Here is a 22729-nt window from a genome sequence, read left to right as displayed (position 1 = left end):
TTTTGATTTACTGTTATATTTACAGCAGCTTAATTACGGCTCGTATCCGTGATACCGCAAAAACACGGTATAGAAGCGGGGCGATTTTGAAGATTGTTCGGCTCTCGGAGGTCTGAAGTTTAGGCAGAGAGGAGCGGGGCTCGCCGCAGGGACCGCCCCATCCCCGGGTCAGACCTGATGCAGCCGGAGCTCGGTGACCGCTGGATGTCACTGTTAAGTCACACAACACCCGGAGGACCCGAGGAGCCCCTGTGCTCAGCGCATCCCTACTCCGCAGCACTGCCCGCAGGACTCAGCCCGCCTCGGCTCCACCAAAGCCCGCTCCTGATTTTGGGACCAAAAAGCTGCTTTGCTTTATTTTTCTTCCTTTATTATTATTATTATTTTTTTCTTGCTTGCTATTTTAAGGAGTTATGCAAAGTTCAAAGCGCTGAGGCAAAGCTGTTTGGGTGAAATGTAGGACAGTGGGAAAACAAAGCGAGGTTTTGCTTTATCCTTTCTTTCAACCAAATCTCTGTTCTCAAGTCAGCGCAGCACAGCGGTGGGGTTGGTTAAGAGGAGCAAAGCGTGGGGATTTGTGAGCAACTTGGTTTTACAGCTCTTAATGCCACGGGAGGGAGAGGGCAAAGCTGCGTAATTCGTTGGCACAAAGTGGCTTAGAGCTAAGGCAGAGCAGAGTTCTGCTTGACCTGAGAGCAGCCCTTGCGACTTTTCTTCTCCAGTGCATGGATATATGGATCGAGTCCTGAGATATCCTGAACACACCCTAAGAGTTATGCATGTGTTTAGGTAGCGTTCTCCTAAGGAAGGAGAGATCTGTGTTTCACAGGATGAGGAATGACTGTTTACGAGGGTGGATAGTGATAGGACAAGGGGGAATGGTTTTAAAATAAGACAGGGGAGGTTTAGGTTGGGTATTAGGTGGAGGTTTTTCACACAGAGGGTGGTGACGCATTGCAATAGGTTGCCTAAGGAGGCTGCGGATGCCCCATCCCTGGGGGCATTCAAGGCCAGGTTGGATGTGGCTCTGGGCAGCCTGGTCTGCTAATTGGGGACCCTGCACGTAGCAGGGGGTTTGAAACTAGATGATCACTGTGGTCCTTTTCAACCCAGCCCATTCTATGATACTATGATTCTATGATTCTTCTGGTTTCTTTGACAACATGGCTGTTTTCAGTGCAGACTTTGGGCAGTGTGCACTTCTCTGTGTTTTTCACGCCAAAGCCATGGAAAATGGGCTCATGTTATCAAAGCCTCACTCAGGAGCAGGCATGCCTCACCATTTTTGCTAGAAAGTGGCCTGTTCTTTCATGATATGCCATCACAAACATTTCCTTTGAAGAAAGGTTTGTTCTTGAATTCACAATGGGCTGTGACAGACTATGAATTTCAAACAGTTTTGCATGCCATTGCAAACATTTCTCATTTCTCTTCACATGAACACATCAACAGAGGTGTTTGCTGCAGCCCCGCTGCAGCTCCCCATGGCTGCTGCAGGGTTGATCCCTGCACTGTTCCCATCAATCGAATCATAGAATCATTAGCATCGGAAAAGACATCTAAGATCACCAAGGCCAACCCCAACCCATTCCCACCTGCCCACTGCCCACATCCCTCAGTGCCACATCTCAGCAGTTCTTGAACACCTGCAGGGAAGATGACTCCGCCACCTCCCTGGGCAGCTGTGCCACTGGATTGCTGCTCTTTCCGAGATTAATTTTTTCGTAATATCCAACATGAACCTCCCCATCCCCCATTGAGGTTGATTGCTGATGTCTTGGGATGTTTTCCTGTTGCTCAAGGCCTTGTGAGGATATTCTGAGATGATTTAGAGCAATGAGGGCTGGGCTGGGACCTGCTGACAGGACAGAGGCTTGTTTCTCTTGCCTCTGGCAGCATCTTCACAACAGCTTTTTGTCACTGTACCCCAGTTAGTATGATGAGGCAATAACTTGCTGTGGACCATAGGTGACATCTCAGAGCAAATATACAACAATTTAATCCTATTGGGGTCAGACTTACAAATGATCAATCTTTTGTGAAGGACAGCTTCAGTGTTTGTTTTCCTTTTATTTGTTGACCCAGCACCACTATCCCATGACCTTGTCTGCATCACAAAATCCCGGGGCAGAGATGGGGCCAAGCACCGACTGCCACAACAGCTTTGTAGAAGAGGCAGAATTGCTTGTAAAAGAGCCGCCCCCAAAGCAAATGGTGTTGATAAGATGAACCTCTTCCTGGGACTTCCTTTGTACAGTGAGTCCAAATTCCCTTCACTTATTCTCTTCATTTCACAGATCCAAAATCATAATGCTCACTTTTGTCCATTTGCTTTGATTGGTGTCAGCCGCAATGAAACACAGCAGTGCTTCAACCTAAGGAAACTTAGCAAGGTGTTTGAGGCTAACCAAAGTGTTTCATTCTCCCCAGCTGCTGTCAGCTAAAGTAATGACAAAATAGATCTCCAGAAAGGAGAAAACACTCTCAATCCCTGAAATATGTTTTGAGTGTACATATAAAAACACAAGGTATGAGGAGGGCTTAGATCACAGCTCATCTTGCTGTCATCTCACCAATTTCTTTTATCACCAGGTCTCCTTTCCACTGCCCCAGCTCTTTCCTTCTCCTCCTGATCTCTGACATTGCCACAGATAGTTCAGTCCATCCTTCCTTGGGAGAAATGAAATCAGCTCTTGCTATCTTGGCTCTGACAAAGGCAGAGATGCCCATACCCTGAGAAATAGCTTATGAGAAGTGCAGGGCAGGAGCATCCAATTGAGTCTGCTTTTTAGACTTGTGTGAGAAACTGGACAGGAGAAGATATTGGCAGCTGTGGTCTCTAGCAGAAGATATTAAGGGGGAAGGTAAGGTTCCCCCCATATGGAGAAAATAATGGAAGAGCAGAAAAACACCATTAATGGGAGCCAGGCACAGAATAAAAGATACTGAGAATAGCCCTGTGATTGCAAAACATAAGCAAATCAAACTGGGAAAGGGTAAGAACACAGGACTAGAAGAGACCAAAGCAATCACCAGCCCAGCGTGCCCCCTCTGCGGGTGAGCGAGTGGCTGCTGGAGGCAGAGGAGACCACACAGAGTGAGTTCTGCTCTGCCCTCTGACAAATGCAGCCTTACAGAGAAAGGTGAAAAGGCACCACTGTAAAGTAGTGCAGAAAGGGCAGGAAGGATTGCTTGGCTGGAGTCTGAGACCATGCCAAATCAGAAAGAGATTGCGATGTTTTGAGTAGGCAAGAAAATAATCCTCTGGGCTCCAGACCTGACACTCAGCTTGCTCTAGGTTCCTGCATGCCCATCAGCCCACCCATTGCTTCTGTAACACCATCCTTGAAGGAAAGATGTCATAGCCCAGCATCATCCAAGTAAAGGGGCTACAAAGCTGACCAGGGTGCTGAGAGCATTAGAAAATCTCAGCATGAGAATAACAGCAAAAGACAAACTAACAAAGGTTTACAACCTAACAAAACCTAACAAACCTTTACAAAGGCCTCAGATTAATAGTGGAGATGAAATCAGATGCAGGGGGCCATGTAGATATCAGGGTCACACTGTTGCTGTAGAAGACACAGGGTAGGTCTGTACGTGTTTCCCTGGGGGGTGGGAGCATCGTCTGAGCACTTGAATGCTTTCAGGCATAAAATGTTTGGATTAAGACCCACTTACAGGTGCAGAGTGCACTCTCGCTGATTTCCAAACTGGCAGAGATGTGCTAGGGGAAGGTTCTAATCACTCAATCAGTTACACACAGGTAGGAGATAAGAGGAGCTTCTGAAAGTGGAAATTAAAATTATTATTATCCAGACAAAGCTGTTCTGCAAGACCTGTACTCCTCCCAAAATGGCAGTAATGGGGAAAAGATATGTGAGGGAACCAGCAGGAGGAAAACAGCCCTTCATTTTGCATTCGGAAGTGATGGAAGTGCAGGGGAAGGGTTGGGGAAGGGTCTGCAAGCGTGGGAGGAGTGATGCTAAGCAGCCCTTGGTGAGTGCCACCAGGATCCCCGTGCTCAGTCCTGCTCATTAGCAGCATGCATGCTGGAGGTGGTGCTGAGCTGATGGAGGGGAAGGAGAGATTGGTTTCTGATGAATGAGTAACCAGGTGAGATTAAAGTGTGGCTAACTGGCTAGGAAGGGAAATGTTTGAACTGTGTTAATGAGCAGAAGGGATAAATTAAGGTGGAACAAGGGGCTTTAGCAAGGAGCAATAGGATGAAATTAATAAGGAATCATCAGATTTTATATATGTGGCTTACTTAAATAAGGGGACAGCTCAGAATAGCTGCTTCTCACTCGCTCCCCAGAGGATACCTGCACAAAGACTGCTGTGAGCTCTCTGGATGTGACATTAGCCTGGTGAAATAAGAGCCATTTCTGCAGAACTGACAATGCCCTTCACACTCACGCTTCAGCTTATTCCTCACCAGTCTCAATGTGTAGACAACAGGTATTTATCAGTGTAACTTTCTTTTTTTAGTAGGGAGATTTAAGCTTGCAAAATAATCCCCTCATTGGACATGCAGAAGGAACTGCAAGATTTGGCAGGTCTGAAAACAAGGCAGACAACAGAGAGAGGGATTTAAGCAGAAGATCACAAGGGAGGTCAGCTCCTGGGGGGCTGGCCCAGGCTTCCCACCCTGGTGCAGAGCATCCTCTGGGGCAGCCTGGTGCCTGCATAGTTGCGCTCATTGCCCACACAGCTGCCCACCAGGCTGTGAGAAGTTAACAGCATTTCCCCTGGTATTCTCCCACCCCGGTGAGGTCTCCCCTTGGGAGGACAATACACTTTTGTAGGAGCTGCAGAGAACAATCTTCTTGCAAACACGTGGACATAACTCAAACTCATCCATCTTAATAGGACTTATATAATTTTCCTTGATGGTTCTGATTTTCTATCCTATTAATAATAGAAAAGCTTTTCTGCTTATATATAATGCAATTCAACAGCATGTCTCAGAGGAGGATCAAGATCATTTTGGCTTTCCATCAATTTGATACCAATCCCTCTCCCCTTAAATAACTTCAGTGTGAGAACAGTGAAGGGGAGTGGAGATTCAGCATCTTTGAACCTGAATTTCCCTGAAGACAGCAGGAATCTTCTGACCGATGGCAGCAAGCTTTGCGTTACCTCCCACAAGGCAAATCCAGGGGATGAAAGCTCTTCTCTCCCCATAGACCAACCTGGATGCCACTTGGGTGGAGCAAGGCTGGTCTCAATTAGCTGACAATTGGCCCACAGACACCATGGGAACGGGCTGTGATCATTTTCTGATGCACACTTTTCAAACTGGTGTCTGGAAAAGGGCTCGTTAGTCAGCGTGTGCCAAATGGAATACTTCATGACAGCACTAATTAAAATAAATGAAACTTGACTTTTCAAGATGACATTTTTTTTATGGCAAAGTACAGTAGTTTGGAAACATCTTTAATTTAATTGCAAAATACTTTCTCCGGTTATTTACTTAAAACTGTCTCCCATCACTGAGCTACACCAGTATTTCAGGATACAGACTCTTGATTTCGACGTTTTACATTACATTATCAAGTTAATCTACCCAAATCATTAACCCCCAGCAGGAAAGATTTTTAATTATGTAGATTCACCGAGCGTTTTTCAAGAACTCTTTTATTTCTACGAGTTCAACCATCACATACAGTGGGGAGAGGAAAGGCACTGTCCTTCTGCTCTTGATTTCATGAACCAGCGTGTTGAAACACAAGTTTTGTCAAATGTATCCAACTCACACAGAAAACAGTTAATGCCCTGGAGAATTCCTGCCCTCCTGGAGAGGAGCACTGATGGCACTTCAGCACGCAGCAGGAAAATGTAGACCTAAGGGAACCTCTTCGTTCCCTCTATAATTACTCAGTTCTGATATACACCTCATGGTGTGATATCTGAATCAAGCTGAAGCAAACAAAAAACGCTCGTGGATTTACAGTCATAGTTGGTCCTTCTCTTTTATAGGTCAGCAGTCACATCAAAATTGAAAACAACACCAAAAATATCTCTTGATGTTTTAGAGAAACCAAAGCTTTGGGGATAAGATGGAGGGAGGATGCTGCATTAACTTCCCCAGAGAACAGGTATCGGCTTGAGCACTTACCTCTCCAGTACAGCCCCCCGTGGTAGGCACTCGCTGTCTTCTCCAGGTCTGGAGTCATCTTGGGAAAGGCTTCTCACTGAGGGAGAAAAACATTGCTGTTGTAAACGCTGCAAAAACTAGCAAGTCATGACTGGCACAACTCCAGCCCTCCATAAAACTGTGCTGATTTACTCATCTGAATCATTATCAGAGGCTGAATAGCATTTGAGAGGAAACAACTGTACAAAAGCACACTGTTCTCTCTGTTAATGTCGTTGGCAGGGTCAGGAGCAACGATTCGTACCACCAAGCATACAGCATATACCAGGCAATGAATGATGGCAATAACCCTACAGGAAGAGAAACATGAAATGCCAGGATTTGTCCTCCGCAAAGAATGACACCATGTTCTTCTGACCTGTGTAGCCAAGCCCCAAACACAGCACAGACATGAAGCACTTAGAAATCTGATCATGTTTTAGCTGATCTGGGGGAAATGGCCCTGCTCTGGAGTCTCCAGATAATGAAGACATCAAAGCACAACTGGAAAGAGTGAAGCATTTTGTGGCAATCGGTTTTACAGCTTTGAGAGTGCCAGAGAGCTGAAGTGAATCTGTGTGTAGAAGATCATCGTGTGGGAGTTCACAAAATGCATTGGTAGGTGTCTGTATTTTGCACGGTGCAATATGCCACAGAAGCTCAGTTGCCACAGTCCTGATTGCTGTATTGATGCACTGGGTGCAGCCACCAGAGGGATCCACAGAGTGGATTTATGGATATTGAAACTTCCTGCGTGGCCACTTCTATCCAAGAAAATTCATTTCAAGTTTTATTTTCTTTATTCTTGCATCTGAAGCCAATGAAATCTCTCATCTGTCAGCCTGTGTACAGTTTTACCCATTGCAGTATTGGAGTTAGTAACAGCATCTCTATCTGCAGCTACAGACATCATCATTTATTTGCCCTGCTCTGCTCCCAGAAGTCCCAGGTGGGATTCAGTTATCACCGAGTCTGTACCTAAATTAAACGTCAATCTATTATCAGACAAACCACTGTGCCTACAGTATAAATATGTGCTCTCTGATCCTGGGGATGGACTTGCAGCCAGCAGTCCTTCAACACATTTCTTTCTTGATTCACATCTTTCTTGCATTTCAGAGTGCCCATGATCTTACCAAAGACAAATTCCATGACACCAGAAAGAAACGTGCTGACTCCATCCTCCTCACTTTTGTTACCTGCCTGTGGCTATCCCAGAGCTGTAGCTACTGGCTGCTGTCAGCGAATGCACAACAGCTGAATATAGGAATTAATGAAGGGAAAGAGGAAAACAGAACATAATTACTGCATTTCAGTACTCTGCAAACTGAAGTGGCTGAGGGTTCTGTATCTGTTGATTGTGGATGGGACACACTGAAGTATCTACATATGTTCCTCCTGGAGGCAGAGTAATCCACCCATGGTTGTATGTCATCATGTGGCTCCATCCTGGGAGACCACATCTAGTGTAGAGAACAAAAAAACCCAGCCTGGTCCTAATAAGGGCCTTTAGGGAGATTTGTGCATGCTTCCAGGAGCTACTGGGTGTCAGAGCTTTGTAATGGAATAGGAATGGAGAAGGCTCAACACCTCAGGGAAATAGCAGCTGTTGGGTGTATCTTGTGCAACATTTGATTTAAATGAGTTAGAGAGTATGCAATTGTTTTAATTGATCTAATGGCAGAAAAACAAAAACAAACCTTGGGACTCATTATCCTTTCAAACTGGCATAGATGAGGAATAGTTTGGAAACCAGCAGCCCAAGTCTTCAGCCATTACTAATCTTCCTGGAATTTAAGTGAAGTCAAACGAGTTCTGCCACCTTAGAGGAGCTGAAGATACAGCTTGATGGAATTACAAAGCATGAATATACCATAGGCCTAAAGAGAATTAGGCCCATTCTTTTTTTAAAAAGCAAAGCTTGATTAAGGATGTTCAGAATAGGTTTAGAAAAAAGATCACTGTCATGCCTCACTACCCTCATTGTTCTGTTGAAATATGACCCAGGGAGACATTACACTGCTCTGGGGTTTTCTAAAAAGTCAAGGAAGTGTGGTTTGGGATCAGGGGGAACAATGCATTTGTCAGTGCTAATTGCAGGCGTTAATAGGAGCAGTGGCACAGCAAACTGTCTGACAGTCTGAGGAAGTTGGAAGCACAAGTGCACTTCATGGGTGCAGACATACAGAGATAATTTCACTTGCAGAATGGAGAGGCAGGATCTGCGCTCGAGAGGAGACGTGCTGATACTCCCAATGTACCATTCAGAGGTTCAAGAGCTGCACTGAACGATGGGGGGAGAGGGGGTGGAAGGCATTTCTGAAGATGTAAACATAATTACTGCCAATGCCCTTGGGGCATTGTTCTAACATTTGTGAAATACAGAGCAAGAGTTTTATGATGTATTAGTTGTAATGGATAAACCTCTAAGAAAAGGTTCTTAGCAGAGGCACACGAGCAGATATTTAACAGTGACACCCAGTGAAGCCTTTGTAATCTGGGTGTAGCGTGGGAAGAAGTTGGATCTGATCCCATTAAAAAAGTACATAAAGATCTGTGGAAGATGGTGGCCTGCTGACACTGGGATCCAGACTAGATAGCAGCCACCACGATGTATGCTTGGGGGCTCTTATGGTAGAGCCACTGGGTTGGGCTGAATCAGATAAATTCAGTCAACTTTCAAGTTCAGTCAGGAATTTTCCTGCTCAAGGTACATTAAATTATGTTCTGAACCAAATATCCAAACAGCCCTAGCCAAAAGAGGATCATTTCTTTAATTAAGAATGGGCATTTTTATCTTGAAGGATCCCACAAGGATCCAATTAAGGCAGCAGCACACAGAAGCTGCTAAAAATGCATTTGTATGCTCTAGGTGTGTGGGATCTGATGGAGGAGTGAAGGTTTGTGGTTAACGTTTGTGGAGAAGAGGTACTGAACATGGCCCAGACTGCCACTTCCAGAGCCTTTGGGTTATTTTCTTAGTCATTCCTTGACTCAGAGAGCTTCATGGGTCAAAATTCCTGTCATCCAAAGCTCTGTTAGCTTATCAGAGATATTTAAGTAGTAGATATTTAAGATATTTAAGTAGTTTCACATATAAAGATATGTATTTGGTCTTTTTGTTTCAGTGGAAGTTTCCCCACAAAATCTTGGACAGAGAATTTGAGCAGTGATGTCAGCAGAAACCTCTACTTCAGTTCTCTCATTTTAGCAGTGCAAAGAGATTGAACAATCTCTTAGATATGGCATTTTATGTTACTACCACGTCTCCTCTCCTTCTTGTTTGTAGCAAATCATCTTTAACATTGAAATATTCTCCTGTGATGGAAAAGTTCACTGGAGGCCAATGCCTCATTACACTGTGACATGTACCTTCCCCTCTGCGGATGCAGCTCCTCTGAGCACCGCGTGCTCTGTCTCTCTTCATCATCCATGGATACAGAAGACACAGTCAGAATAGCACAGGTCACTATCCCTAGGAAGTCAAGCTCTGCAGCTGACAGGGATTTCAGTCAACACCATGGAGCTCCTGTGCGTGTTCTGTGCCTTCAGGAGGAGCAGGCATCATCTGCCAGCCCTACTGCACGCAGCCCTCTGCCTTTCCCTCTGTCCATATTTACTGGTTCTGTCCCTCTGTACAACCTGATAGAGAGAAAGCCAGAACTTAAAGATGTTTATACTCTCCCGCTCTTTCAAAGGGAGAAGAATGGAAGGCTTAATATAGCCTGAGAAACAAAGACAACAGCATGGGTAAGTAAGAAAGCACAGGTGTAATTTCTGGGCACAGTGAGAAGTCTTTTAAAAGCTCTTAAATGAGTAGTGTGTACATGTTTACCACTGCAGCAGCTGACATATAACCACAGGAGCGCTGCACTATGGGGATAAAATGAGAGCTTGTGGAGGGCTATTGAACACTGGGAATTTTCACAGCGAGGCAGAACAAAATTATTTAGCACCAGGGGGTTCTCTAATTTTGGTACACTGGAAAAATAAAGCAGCGCCTTTGTCCAGAACTAATACTTCCTCTCCAAGGGCCAGCTCCATCTCAGTGCTGCTGCCTCTCAGATGCAGCCCAGGTGTGAAGGCCAGCTCTTGTTATTTGGGCTGTTCAAGAAAATGCAATAGGGATGTTCACCCAAGGCTTAAGTGAAGGCCTCAGCCCATTCCATCTTTGTTGCTTCATTTACCTGACTTCTGTTAATTGTCCCAGGGCTTACAATTTAGCATATATTTTACAATGTAAACAGATCTTCCAGGCTGGTGGCTTGGAGCCCAGGGACTCTCCTGAATTACAAACAACAGAGCTGGTGAAGCTTTGATGCTTGATGTTTGCTGAGACAGCAGATGAAAAGCCCTCCTGGGATGCCTGGAGCTTTGGCCCTGATTCGGGGCCAGCGTGGCTTGTAGCTATGTTTGCTTGGGAGCGGCCATCCTGCAAGGGTTTGCAGCACAGATTCATGGAGGACGAAGCCCCAGTCACTCACCCAAGCACTCCATCGCGCTGAGAGTTACAGAGCTGCCGTGTGCCTGGAGCAGCAGGTTAGGACTTCTGCTCGACAGCTTGTAGATCGCTGCCCTGCTACTACTAAAGCTGCTACCGGAGCTAGCATTGATTTGAAAGGCCGCAGCACAGCGCATTACAAGATCATCCCATTTTTATGGCTGAAATTACGCTATCTACAGCCATTAAGTACCTTTTTTTCCTCATTAAATTTTGATCATTTTCTCTGATAATATATAGCCTTGGAAGATTGCTGTTCCAAGTTCCAGCTTTTGCCTTGCTCCCAAGGTTAGGGCTTTAAAAGTGTGATCCTGCAAATTACTCCCCAAGTAAGGATCTTTATGCAAATAATCCCGTTAACTTTACATGAGAAAAGGTTTGCCAGATCGGCGCTGTTATCCCTGAGCTTACAATGGAAACACAACTGACCTTTAGCTGTAATGAGTGCTAGTAAAAAAATAAGTGTGACAAAACTGCCTGGATCTCTGCAAGCTGCCATAAGCTGAGCGGTGCTCTGGTTGGGGACAGATCACATAGCACGCCGAAAGAGTTAAGTCATTTCATGGTGTTAGATAACAGCTAATTGACAGCAGATATAATGGATGTTGATAACCAAATGTAATTCGACAGCTAAGAATGAAAGAGCCCAAATATCTACTAAACCAAGCTGGAAGGGTGGTATTGTAGGAATGTTCCCTAAGCTTTTGCAGCTGAAGGAAAAAAAAAAAAAAGAAAAAAAAAAGAAAGAAAGAAAACGTGATGTTGTGATGTAATACAAAAGAAAGAGGAATCCAAACAGATGGTGCAGCTGGTATGTAAGACACCAGTGAGACTGCACCTAAAGCATGGCACGTTGAGTGCTGTGCAGCGTAAATATGCATCAGCTGTGAGAAATGCAGCTGAGTGGAAGTGTTATGGCACTGTGCTTATGGGATTCCAAGCAGGACAAAATATCTTGGTGAGCTTGAAAGCCAGGGCAGAAAGATCTCCTCTATCACATCAAATCAAACTCAGCCATCAGGAGGTGCAGGGCAATAAGGCAAATACCTTCTAGAAAAGGTTTTTTTTCAACTCCTCATTGCACTCTACAACTTCCTGAAGGGAGGTTGTGGTGCAAAAGGGTCTGGCCTCTTCTCCCAGGCAAATAGTAGGACCCGAGGAAATGGCAAGAAGTTATACCAGAGGAGGTTTAGGTTGGATATTAGGAGAAACTTTTTCTCTCAGAGGGTGGTCAGGCACTGGAATGGCCTGCCCAGGGAGGTGGTGGAGTCGCCATCCCTGGCAGTGTTCAAGAGGCTCCTGGATGAGGAGCTACAAGAGATGGTTTAGTAGCTTGTGGCACTGATAGGAATGGGAGGGTGGTTGGACTAGATGATCTTGCAGGTCGTTTCCAACCTTGTGATTCTGTGATTCTGTGATTCTGTAACAAAAGGGTAAATCTGGCACTAAGGGACATGGTTTAGTGGGCGTGGTGATGATCAGTTGCTGGTAGGGCTGGATGATCTTAGTGGTCTCTTCCAACCTTAATGACTATTCTATATATGATTCTGGCAGGTTGGCAGGTTATCAGCACTAAAAGAAACAGGGCAGGCGTGTTGGCACCCCATAGGTCTTTCCTCCCACCTTGTCTCCCTCTACCTCTTGGTGCCTTCCCCTCCCTTCAGTCCAAGGAGCCACAGCACAGCCCGTTGTGCTGATTGAAGGACATCCCTGGCACCTGCCAGCCCTGCTCCGCCTGCCCCCAGGCAGCCAGCCCTTAGCATTATTAACACAAACACTTGCCATCACTCTGCAGCTAAAAGCAAACAGGTCAGCAGCGTTGCCACCGCACCACGCTTCCCTTTGCTTCCTTTCCACTCCATTTCTCCTCCCTGCCTGTGCCTGCCCCTGACCCTGCTCCATCACTCACTGCGTGCCTCTCCTCCAGCTTTCTTCCCGCCTTGCCTTCCCTTCCTCCCCTTCTTGTCCTTCGTCACCCCATTATGCAAGTGCCTATTTTCTCTTCATTTCCTCGCTTTTACCATTTTCCTTGCCTTGTTTCCTCCCTTCCACTCTCTGGTGGTGTTTTTGATGCCTCTCCTTTTATTGCCCGGCTGCATTTTCTATTGTATTACCCGCCATTATCTCCAAATACTTTTTAATATATTTTCCCCCTTTTTCCAGTCTGACGTTTTGTTCCCTGTAAGGCACCAGAAAGCACTAAAGGTTAGAGAGGGAAACTGAAAAGCATTCCAGTAGTTTTCCATCAGACTGTGCATAAAGCACTTCTTCCACTTGATGAGAAAGCAGCGAGCAGTTCCTCCCCGCATCAGGCTCTTTTACAAAAGAGGTTTCTGCAAAAAGAAACCAAGCAGATTGCAACCCAGCCTCTCCTTATCTCGACGGACCCACTGCTTTTCTGTGCACTGTGAGCTGGCTGCCAACATCACTCCCTGTGGGTTCCATGGCCGTACATCCCACCTGGAGAACATACCAGGAAAAGAGATCTCCAACTTTGCTCATCCTGAAGTGGCAGCAAAATGGGAGATAGAGGAGGAGATGCCTTGCTACAGCCCCAGCAAAGCGGTGATGCTTTTAGCACAAAGCACCCACATGTGTGAGGAGGTGCTGCAGCAGCACCGCATCCGTGCTGTAAGCATTGCTGCACGATTAGAAGCGGATGAGACGAAATGCAATCTTGAAATGATGCCTAATAAGGCACAGGGAAAATGAGAACATACAGCCAGAAGGTGAAACCTCAGTTATGAAAAATTTGGTCTCCTGTTTTTCTTTAAAATATAATTTCAGTCAAACGGATCTTATTTGCACACTTGCATTTGTCATGCTGTCTCTTTTCTGCAACCACACAATACTTCTATCTCTGATGAGGAAATATTGTAAATGCTTTTGTCTCATTCTCCACCTTTGCTACGGTTCTCCGCTTTTTTCCCCAGCATGAAATGGAAAAAAAAAGTGCCCCTCATCTAAGGCACAGTACCAGAGGTTTAATGTTGACAGTGTGCTTTGTCACTTTGGCTCTGGAAAAGGCTTACAAAAGCTTTATTAACAGGCTCATTAGCACGGCCTGATTTACTTCTGCAGACTTTACTCTTTTACTAGTTTCCAGGAGCATCAGCATCAGTTGCAGGGCTAATGAATTCGCTCAGATTTGCATGCTAATGAAGCTCCCATGACTCTCTGTTCTCTCTACTTCAAATCAATCTTTGCTGTTGCTTGAGGAATATTAATAGAAATAAAAGTAAAGGGGACCACCAGACATTCAGCTGGACTTGCTGTAATCCAAGGCTGCTGTGCCATTCGTATTTCATACATCACACTGTTTCACATCTTATTTCTTTCATGCCTTACTGACTGCAGCTGTGCAGGAGGCATCACCCTTAGGAGATTCCAGGAGTGGTGTTGGCCAGGAGCTCGAGGGACCGCTCACATCTGAGCTCTCTTCCACCTGGAAGCAGTTCTGTGCACCCATACAGCTCTAGGTATTTTTTCCCAAACACACAGATTTCAATTCCCTGCAGCTGAAACAGAAAACCCTTCAGTTCCAGTTCTCTTCATTTTCTCTACTGCCTGGCCATGAAGCTTATCCACAAAAATGGGGTGAGGCATCTGTTCAAGGTGCTGGGGCCCAGTAGAGTGGGTCTCTGGCTTTGAGCAATTGTGGACTCGTGGACTGGCTCACTGAAAAATCACTTTGTGCCAGAACACCTTTTGTTTTGGACTATTGTGACAGTAGAAAAATGAATTTGGAATTGCAAGAAAGAGTTCAGAGCCACAAATCCTCTGCTCTGGTAGGTCTGTAGGTTTCCTACCCCACAGGATCAAACCAGCAGACAGAACCAAAGCCAACTGTTAACTGGAGATATGACTCTTTCACCCCTTTTCATTTTAGCAATGATGAATGCTGGTATAGAACCATAGAACTATCCAGGTTGGAAAAGACCTCCAAGATCACCAAGTCCAACCTCAGCTCACCCAGCCATGCCCACTGACCATGTCCCTCAGTGCCACATCTCCATGGATCTTGAACACCTCCAGGGATGGTGACTCCCTGGAGATGACCGTTGCCCTAGGAAGAAATCCCATTGCACAATCTTATTTTTACAAGAATATTTCTGGCTTCTGAAAGCGCGCTTAACACATCCAAATTAACAGAAAAGTGGATTCTTCATCGGGCAGCTTCCCATGCCTGCTCTTCATAATTTGACACAATAACAAAGCATACATGGAGATTAAAATGTGCTTTTTGGATGTCCAATTGCAAGAAATCATTCAGCAAAATACATGGTACCATTTTCATGCTATCTCTTGTGAGCGAGCATAAATCAAACAGCTTCATTTTGCTCATTGCAAAAATAACACAATCCCTATGTACATTTTTTTCCTTTTTTTCTCTCCCCCAAACAGAAGTAAAGAAAATTAAATAAAATGAAAAGCAAGCTGTGGACTAATTATCCTTTCCTAAATGACTTCATATTGTAAAATAGCCTATTGAATGCGTAATGAACATCATTACTACCAACTGTTTGCAAGTGGAGAAGAGCTGAGCGGTCATCCCATCATTATCAGCACTTGTATCCCACGTGCTGCAGTGCCATGGTGAGAGGGATGCCTCCTGCCCCAGCTGCTGGAGCAGCAAGCCAGGCTAACAGCCTGCAACTTTTATTTATGCTCAGTAGCACCTCACCCTGCCTCCAGCTCCAGTCTTACACTGTCCTTTTGCTGATGGATGTGTGCTGGGGACTGGCAGCTCTACCCAGCACTGGGGAGCTGTGTACGTGGGGAGGGGATGGGTCTGCGGCTGTGGGAGCTTGGGAGAGGTAATGGTTGTCAGGGCCCTCTCCTGGATGGGGTGTTCCCATAACACAGTGAACATTTTTTGGCGTTTATACCAGATACTCCCTTTAAATCTGTTTGGTGCTCTGAAGCGAAGAGGTCATTTGTAACAGTTTGGCCTGGATCACCCTGAATGAAAACATCCAGTCAACCCCTAATTGTGACAAATTATATTAGTCTGTGTTTGTGCAACTCACATTGCAGCAACTTAATTCAGTCTGCGCTTGGGTCGAGGAACCAGGCTGGAGCACAGGACCTGCACAGCTCCCCTTGCATCTTGGGCAACCTAACATCGCAAAGTGCTTCTGACACAGTTAGTCCCACTCCATGTCCAGTGTTGGGAGGCAGGGCATCTGGCTGTGATGCAGCACAATGTCAAAATGTATGCAGGAAAGCAATGCCATGGGTTCGTGTGTTGGTGCCCCATATACACCCTCCCTCTGGGAGAAGTTCCCTGCGCCTTCCGCTGCTTCGCTCTTGCCTGAGATGTGACAGTGAAATTAAAAAAAAAAAAAATTCTAAAATTAATTTTCCTACATGACATATCTTAAAGGGCACTGTCAATTGGCTTTATAATTACATTTCTAAGTCACTGGAAGATTACACTGAAGGCTGAACTTTACAAAACCTGAATGTTTCTATTTTTTTTTTTTTTTTTTTTTAATAGAAAACCTTTTGGGGGATTTAAATACAATCCTTCAGTGCTGTAACCCCATGTAACAGCAACTGCAAGGAAATGGCTGGAGTATGCTACCCGTGTTCCTCCTGCTGTGCAGCTCTGATTTCCCAGTGACACTCCTAAACCTTACAGGATTCAGCTGCTCCTTCTCCAGGGATGAGCAGTGTGGTTAATCACAAGTGCTCCGGTCTCCCCAAAATCGTGACAGCACCCTCACTCCTCAGGATCGTGAGAAAAGGCTTCAAGTGTTAATATTGGAGACTAGACGTTTATTTTGCTATCTGGCTGTTGAGCCTCCCAGATATCCCCACTTCATGCCTCCAGGCTTTTTTCTGCAATGAGAAAAGCCAGAAGCATCTTAGCGGAGAGCTGAGCTTCTCACCTTATCAAATTGCTCCAGGTCTGAGTGAGAAACTGAGAGTCAGGAGAGTGAGCAGGGATATCTGCAGGTCTGCCTATGGGGAAGATTTTGTTCCGGAAACATTGAAACGAGGGGAAATGATGAGCTGTGGCATGGGTGGGCATCTCCCAGGGCCCTCAGCTTAATTACCAGCTCTCATCCCATGCCTTGTGTTTGCTGTTGAATTAGAGAAAACACAGCAAATTTGAGCAACATTTGTCCCGTCTCCTCAGGGGCACTCAGGAAAGGTGTTAAACAGAGATGTGATTTAAAAGCCCACTAGCTAAACTACATTAAATTTTTACATTGCTGTTCTGCATTGAAATCAGGCTGCTTTCCTTGCAGCTCCCTTTGCTTTGAGGTGAAACATAGCTTAACGAGTTAACTTTTCCATGTGAGAAGACTCAACTTGTAGTAAGGCAGGAAAATAAAAGCAAAAAGAATCCAGACTTTATAGCAGTCAGGCTTGCCAAATGTGCATAGGAAATGATGGAGCTCCCTGTGCTCATCCACGACAGGAATCTGTATTAGGTTTTTTCAAAGTCTTACAAGCACAATAAGCTAATGCAGTCTCTTGGCGCAGGTAAGATTTATTCCTCTCCTTCTCTAATATATTTGGACCCTGATTCTCTGCTTGTATAATCCATTGGCTTACATGGACTTACACCAGATATTGCCATTTGATCTGTGACTGGTCTTGGTTTTCTGGCTCTAGTTTGAGTGAAAGATTGGAGTTCAAAGGACAGTTAATAGAAAAAGAAATCTTACATGTCTTGAAGACAACAAAGTTGCAGTCTGGTGTCTAAATAAATAACTCTGATAAAACCAATTAGACTCTTTAACAGGGTCTGTTGTGATAGGACAAGGGGAAATGGTTCCAAACTAAAAGAGGGCAGGTTTAGATTGGATATAAAGAAGAAGTTCTTTACAATAAGGGCAGTGAGGCACTGGCACAGGTTGCCCATAGAGGCGATGAGTGCCCCATCCCTGGAGACACTCAAGGTCAGGCTGGATGGGGGATTGAACACCTGATAGAGCTATAGGTGTCCCTGTTCACAGCAGGGAAATTGGACCATATGGTCTTTAAGGGTCCCTTCCAACTCAAACGATGCTATGATTCTATGTTTCTATGATTCTGCTTGCCTATGGGAACGCAGTTGGCAGATGTGAGTATACTCCTCCAGCGTCATAGCAAAAAGGCAATGTTCAGGTAAAAAATGGATACCTGGTTAGCGAAGTAGCATAGCACTGCACTGAATATAGTTCAAAAAGATAGATCTCAGTACTCAAGATAGTCCTTCAGGTGATCAAAAGCTGCATCAGCAGCACGTGCTTGCAGCCTGCCATGCTGCTCCATGTAGGTGGCCAATAGGGCTCCAAGAGAGCACCTCACACAAGCTATGCAAATGCATGTGTGCGTACCATGCTTAAATTAATTGTTGGGCTTCATTGAAAATTTGGGTTTTGTGGCTCTGACTACAGACAAATTACATGGAATGATTTTGCTCCTAATGTGAGAGTGTTGGCGATTTTAACAGCATTTGGTCTACTGAAAGAAGGGATGGCCTGGAATAATAAGCAGCAATTCAAAGATTTATCTAAATAGATTTGGCAGTTCCCTCGCCCTTTGCTTGCAATGTGTACATATCACAATTGAGACCATCCCTTGTAAATTACCACCCTCCATGGGGTTCTCATGTTAAATTATTTCAAATAAGCAAGACCAAATGCTCTCAACTTCGCCAGAGATAATCAACTAATGTAAAGCAATTTCCAACAGTTATATTTTTCTGCTTCAGGCTCTTTAAAAACAAACAAACAAACAAAAAAAACCACACACACACAAAAACACACACAGAAAATTGGGGTGGAAAGAAATAAAAAATGTAATTGATTGTTTGCTAGAGCTGGGCTAGCTATCATGCGTGAGCCTAAATATTAAAGTTAGCAGCACTGGATTCCAAGCCCAAACTGTTCCTCTGTAACTCAACAGCAGCAAGACTGGGCCATACAATCTCCATTGCTATGGATACCATGTGGATGAGATGTTTTTCATTAGTCAGGAGATCCATCTCCTCATATAAAGCTGCAGGTATTAGTTTCTCTTCCAGGGCTTTTTAATTATGTTCGAATATAAGTGCATCAGTCAGACAAAGAAGTTGCATTACCTCCTAAATTTCAGATCATGACACTCTCTCCTTCAGGCGTTATGTTTGCTGTTTGCATTGGCTTTCAATTTACAATAGCCATTTCTTGTTGTAGCATAAAAGAACAAATTTCAGTGCAAATTCAGAGACTCGATGCGATAGAGATGGAACTTCGTAATTTACATAATCAGAAATGTAGCGAGCAATAGCTGAAAGTTCTGATTTCAGACTTACCCCTGAAATAGAATGGGTTTTTCTTTTATTTTCTTGTGTTTCGTAAGATATGACCCATCATTTTTAAAATAATTGTAGGATTCTGCGTTAGCATCGCCAGTGTGCCCCATTATCACTCAAACTAATCGGCCTGGAGAATGAAACCCCCAAAAGAAATCCTACAAATTAGTGAAATAAATACAGTTAATGATGATAATTAAGTCACTAGGGATAATTGAGAGATTATCCAATTACTATCTATAATTCTTTGACTTGCAAATAAGAGTATGTAGAGATAATCCATTCTAATAATCATTAAAAAAACAAAAAAAACAGGGAAGAAGCATAAAAAGCCCCCAACTTGAGAATCATTAGATTTCTCCATGACTGGAGGTACGTTGCCAATTTAATTGCTTAATTTGAGTTGTTCTCATCTGCAATAATTTTTCAGGCAGCTGTTGTAAGACTATGCTCTTGAGGAGGTGGGGATATTGTGGGTCTAAACTCAACCCCCTTTGCAGGTCCTGGGGAACGCTGCTTTTCCCTGGGATCCAGACCAAGACAGGTGCTTCTGTTACAATCATTTACAGGGCTCTGTTTGGCACAAGTGACTTAAGGAGATCTGAATGCAGCCCCTAGCAAGTCAATTAAGGATGTGTTTCATTTTTATCATGTGCACAGTTCCTTTGGATCTCATCCATGGAAATCAGTGGCAAGGCTGCTGATGGTTTGATTGGCTTCGGATCAGAGCCAGCAATTTTGATTGTGGAGATCAAATACTTCAAATTAAACATATGACTAATGCTTCACAGGATTAGGTAACCAATTAATGGAAGTGGGGTGCTTGTTATAAGATTTCTATTAACTTTCATGCAGATATTTTTCCTAAACACAAAGTGCATATTCATTACACTTGAATGCATCTCAGTAACTTGGAAAAAAAAAAAGGAGAGAGTTAATTCAACCAGCATCTCCTAATGAGTCTACTGCAAGGAGTATGTGGTTCTGCACAGGAAATTAAATCTGTGCGTTGAAAGACCTCATGCCAAGACCTTGTACCAAAAGCCTAGAATCATTAAGGTTGGAAAAGACCAAGAAGATCATCTAGTCCAATTGTCAACTCATCACCATCACACCCACTAAACCAACTTTATAGTGGTGTATTTTTATTTTCTTGGCCACAGAGGGAGCCCTGGGAAGCCAGTTCAGTTTTGGGGCAGTTCTGTTCCTAATGGTGCCCAAATGCCATCCTGGAGCCAATGAAGGGCAGCGCCCTTCGGCCCCCATGTCTGGGTGCGTACAGACACTTGTAACATCAGGGCAGCATAATAAGCCACAAAATGTTCCTGTAAATACTGCTTCACACTTGGGTGAGCAAAGCATGCTTTTATCAGAGAAACAGTACGGGGTGTAAATTACATTTTAATTGAGAAATTGCAAATGCCAGCTTTTGTTTTTTTTTTTTTATGTATTTTGCTACTGAAAAAGCCTGAGCGATGCCCCCTGCAATGAGCTCACTCTCCTTTTTTCAAGCTTTCCTTCCCCCTTCTGGCTTCATTTGCCACGCTTCTCCTCCTCACTCCTAGCAGAGCTGCCTCTAGGCCTTGCTTGTTCACAGTTTGCTAATTTTCCCTGCAGCATTCATTGGCTGGGAGTGGGCAGCCTGGCTTTCCTTTTGCCCTGCTGAAATACAGCCACGTCACTGTGGGGTGGAAAGCAGAAAGAAAAAGTTCCAGTTGGGAGCCTGGGCATGGGATTGCTTTTGCTGTGCACTGTAAGCTTGCTTTGTCCCTTCCCAGAGCAGCCTAAGGTGTAGTGGCCACTGTGAGGCTCACAGGAACATGTCTCAGGTTGACATGGCTTAAAGGGACATGGTTAGTGAGCATGGTAGTAATGGGCTGATGGTTGGAGCAGATGATCTTAGTAGTCTTTTCCAACCTTGGTGATTCTATTATTGTATGACACCTGTTCACAGTCATCCACTTAGGGCACACTGTGGTGTAAATATTCTTTCTCCTCCACCTGAAAATACCATTCCTGGAAAGCTGATGTTGCAACACCAGGAGCATCTTAGGTAATCTTAGGAGGTCTCTGTATTATCTTCATTTCTGAAACCTTGCTGATGTACCCTAAAGGCCTACTGTTTGTTACAAATCAGAGAATCTTAGAGACATTAAGGCTGGAAAGGATCACTAAGGTCATGTAGTCCAACTGTCAGATCATCCAGTCCAACCCATCAGATTTTGCAGGAGCATGGGATCCTACAAGATCTGTTTTCCCTGATGATGGAAAAAGTCAAGAGTTTGTAACCCAATAAGAGAGCATTCTGATCTCTGGGCTCTCACATTCCTTTTTCCTGAAAAACTTTCCCAGAGCCCCGTGAGAAAGGGGAGAGGAGCAGCACCTCATTCTGTAGGGCAGCTGGTGAGCCATTGAGCAAAGGAGCTGGATATGGTCAGGCAGGGAGAGAGGACAGGCAGGGGAGGCAGGACAGAGCCAGCTGTACCAACTGGTGGGGCTGGCAGGGCTCCAAGAGCCCAGGCAGGAGTCGTGGAGCTGTGTCCCTGCTGAGAGATGTGCGGGAGCATCAAGCACTCCCAGCTGGGAGCAGAGCTGCAATTGCAAATTGCACCCTTGATGCTCGGGGGGCTAAGCTGAGCCCATTAGCCAGCTAATCCTCACAACAGGCTTTTGTGAGGCTACTATTTTGTTCTGGGGAAATGTATGATCTACTGATTACACAGTATCCCAACATGCCAAATGTATGCTTGAAACCAGCAAACAATAAATATTTAATTAGCCGGTCATTTTGACAATAACAACAGGCAACAATTAGGCTGGCTTTTCATTTCCCGTTCATTTAGTTGTCAGTCTTGTATAGCTAGAGTTAGAAGCCAGAAGCCAGCTCCTGCCTTGACCACAATCTTTATTAGAATTATGAAGACAGAGAATATGTAGGTTTGAGCTGAGGTTTTGATCTATGCCTCTGATTTCTCGTGCTGTTGTGCATGTTGTGAATATGACTCAAAATAACCGTTAATATAATATGGGTTGAATTTGAAATTTTGACATGGTTTTTCCTAGCAGTGCCAGTGAAGACTTCAGAGGCAATACAGTCACGTTGCAACCTGATGCTACTGCTCTGCTCTGTTCCCATCAATGGAAACCTCATCTGCCCATTCTCAGTCTTCCCCTCATCCAAGCCTTTCTCCATCCTCATCCCTCTGAGTATTCCTCTTTATTCCTCCTCTTCTGTTTGAGCATAGCCCTTACACTGAATCCCAAAGAGCCTTGCCAGTGGCGAGCCACAATTTAAAAGAAACAGGGATGAAGAAAAGCCATTTCTCAAGCATCAAGTTGAATTTCTATGCCATTATGTTGGTGCCTACAGACTCCATGCCCCAGTTCACTTCTCTTGTCTTTGTGTAGATCGCCCGATTTCATGGGTGAACAGCCTTCTGAGAAGGCTCACTGGGAAAGCCAGGGCTGGAAACCAAGCACTTCTTATATGCCAACCTGACCTCCTCCCCAGTCAAACACCTTGCTGCAGAGCAGACCCTTGGCGTGGGAGCAGGATCAGGTGGGACCTTCTCCCACCAGCGACAAAGCCTCTCCTGCCACTGACAGCAGTGCATTCTGTCTTACAAACTGAGCAGGGCTTTTCCTATGTGACTGTCAGCCAGGTTGTACAGGTAAGATAAGGAAAGGAAAGGGGATTTTTTCTGGTTGAATTCAGAGCACCAGACTGTAAATGAGGAGACTTGGTTGTAATCACAGTTCTCTCTCTGAACGGCTGTCTGACTGCAGACAAGTCATT

The 22729-nt window shown here is 44.7% G+C and overlaps 1 long non-coding RNA gene across 1 annotated transcript in view; it reads right to left on the bottom strand.

Annotated features, from left to right (window-relative positions):
* The window catches only part of LOC125699056 (uncharacterized), a 127742-nt gene that overhangs the window by 24461 nt on the left and 80552 nt on the right, over positions 1–22729 (bottom strand). Inside the window, exon 2 of the long non-coding RNA XR_007379421.1 lies at positions 6122–6197. This is a non-coding gene — a long non-coding RNA (uncharacterized LOC125699056). The remainder of the gene's footprint in view (positions 1–6121; positions 6198–22729) is intronic.

The sequence above is a fragment of the Lagopus muta genome, chromosome 12 (genome assembly GCF_023343835.1).
Source record: "Lagopus muta isolate bLagMut1 chromosome 12, bLagMut1 primary, whole genome shotgun sequence".
Classification (NCBI taxonomy): Eukaryota; Metazoa; Chordata; class Aves; order Galliformes; family Phasianidae; genus Lagopus; species Lagopus muta.
The sequence above is the reverse complement of the archived record's forward strand: the minus strand, read 5'-3'. Positions and strand labels throughout refer to the sequence as shown.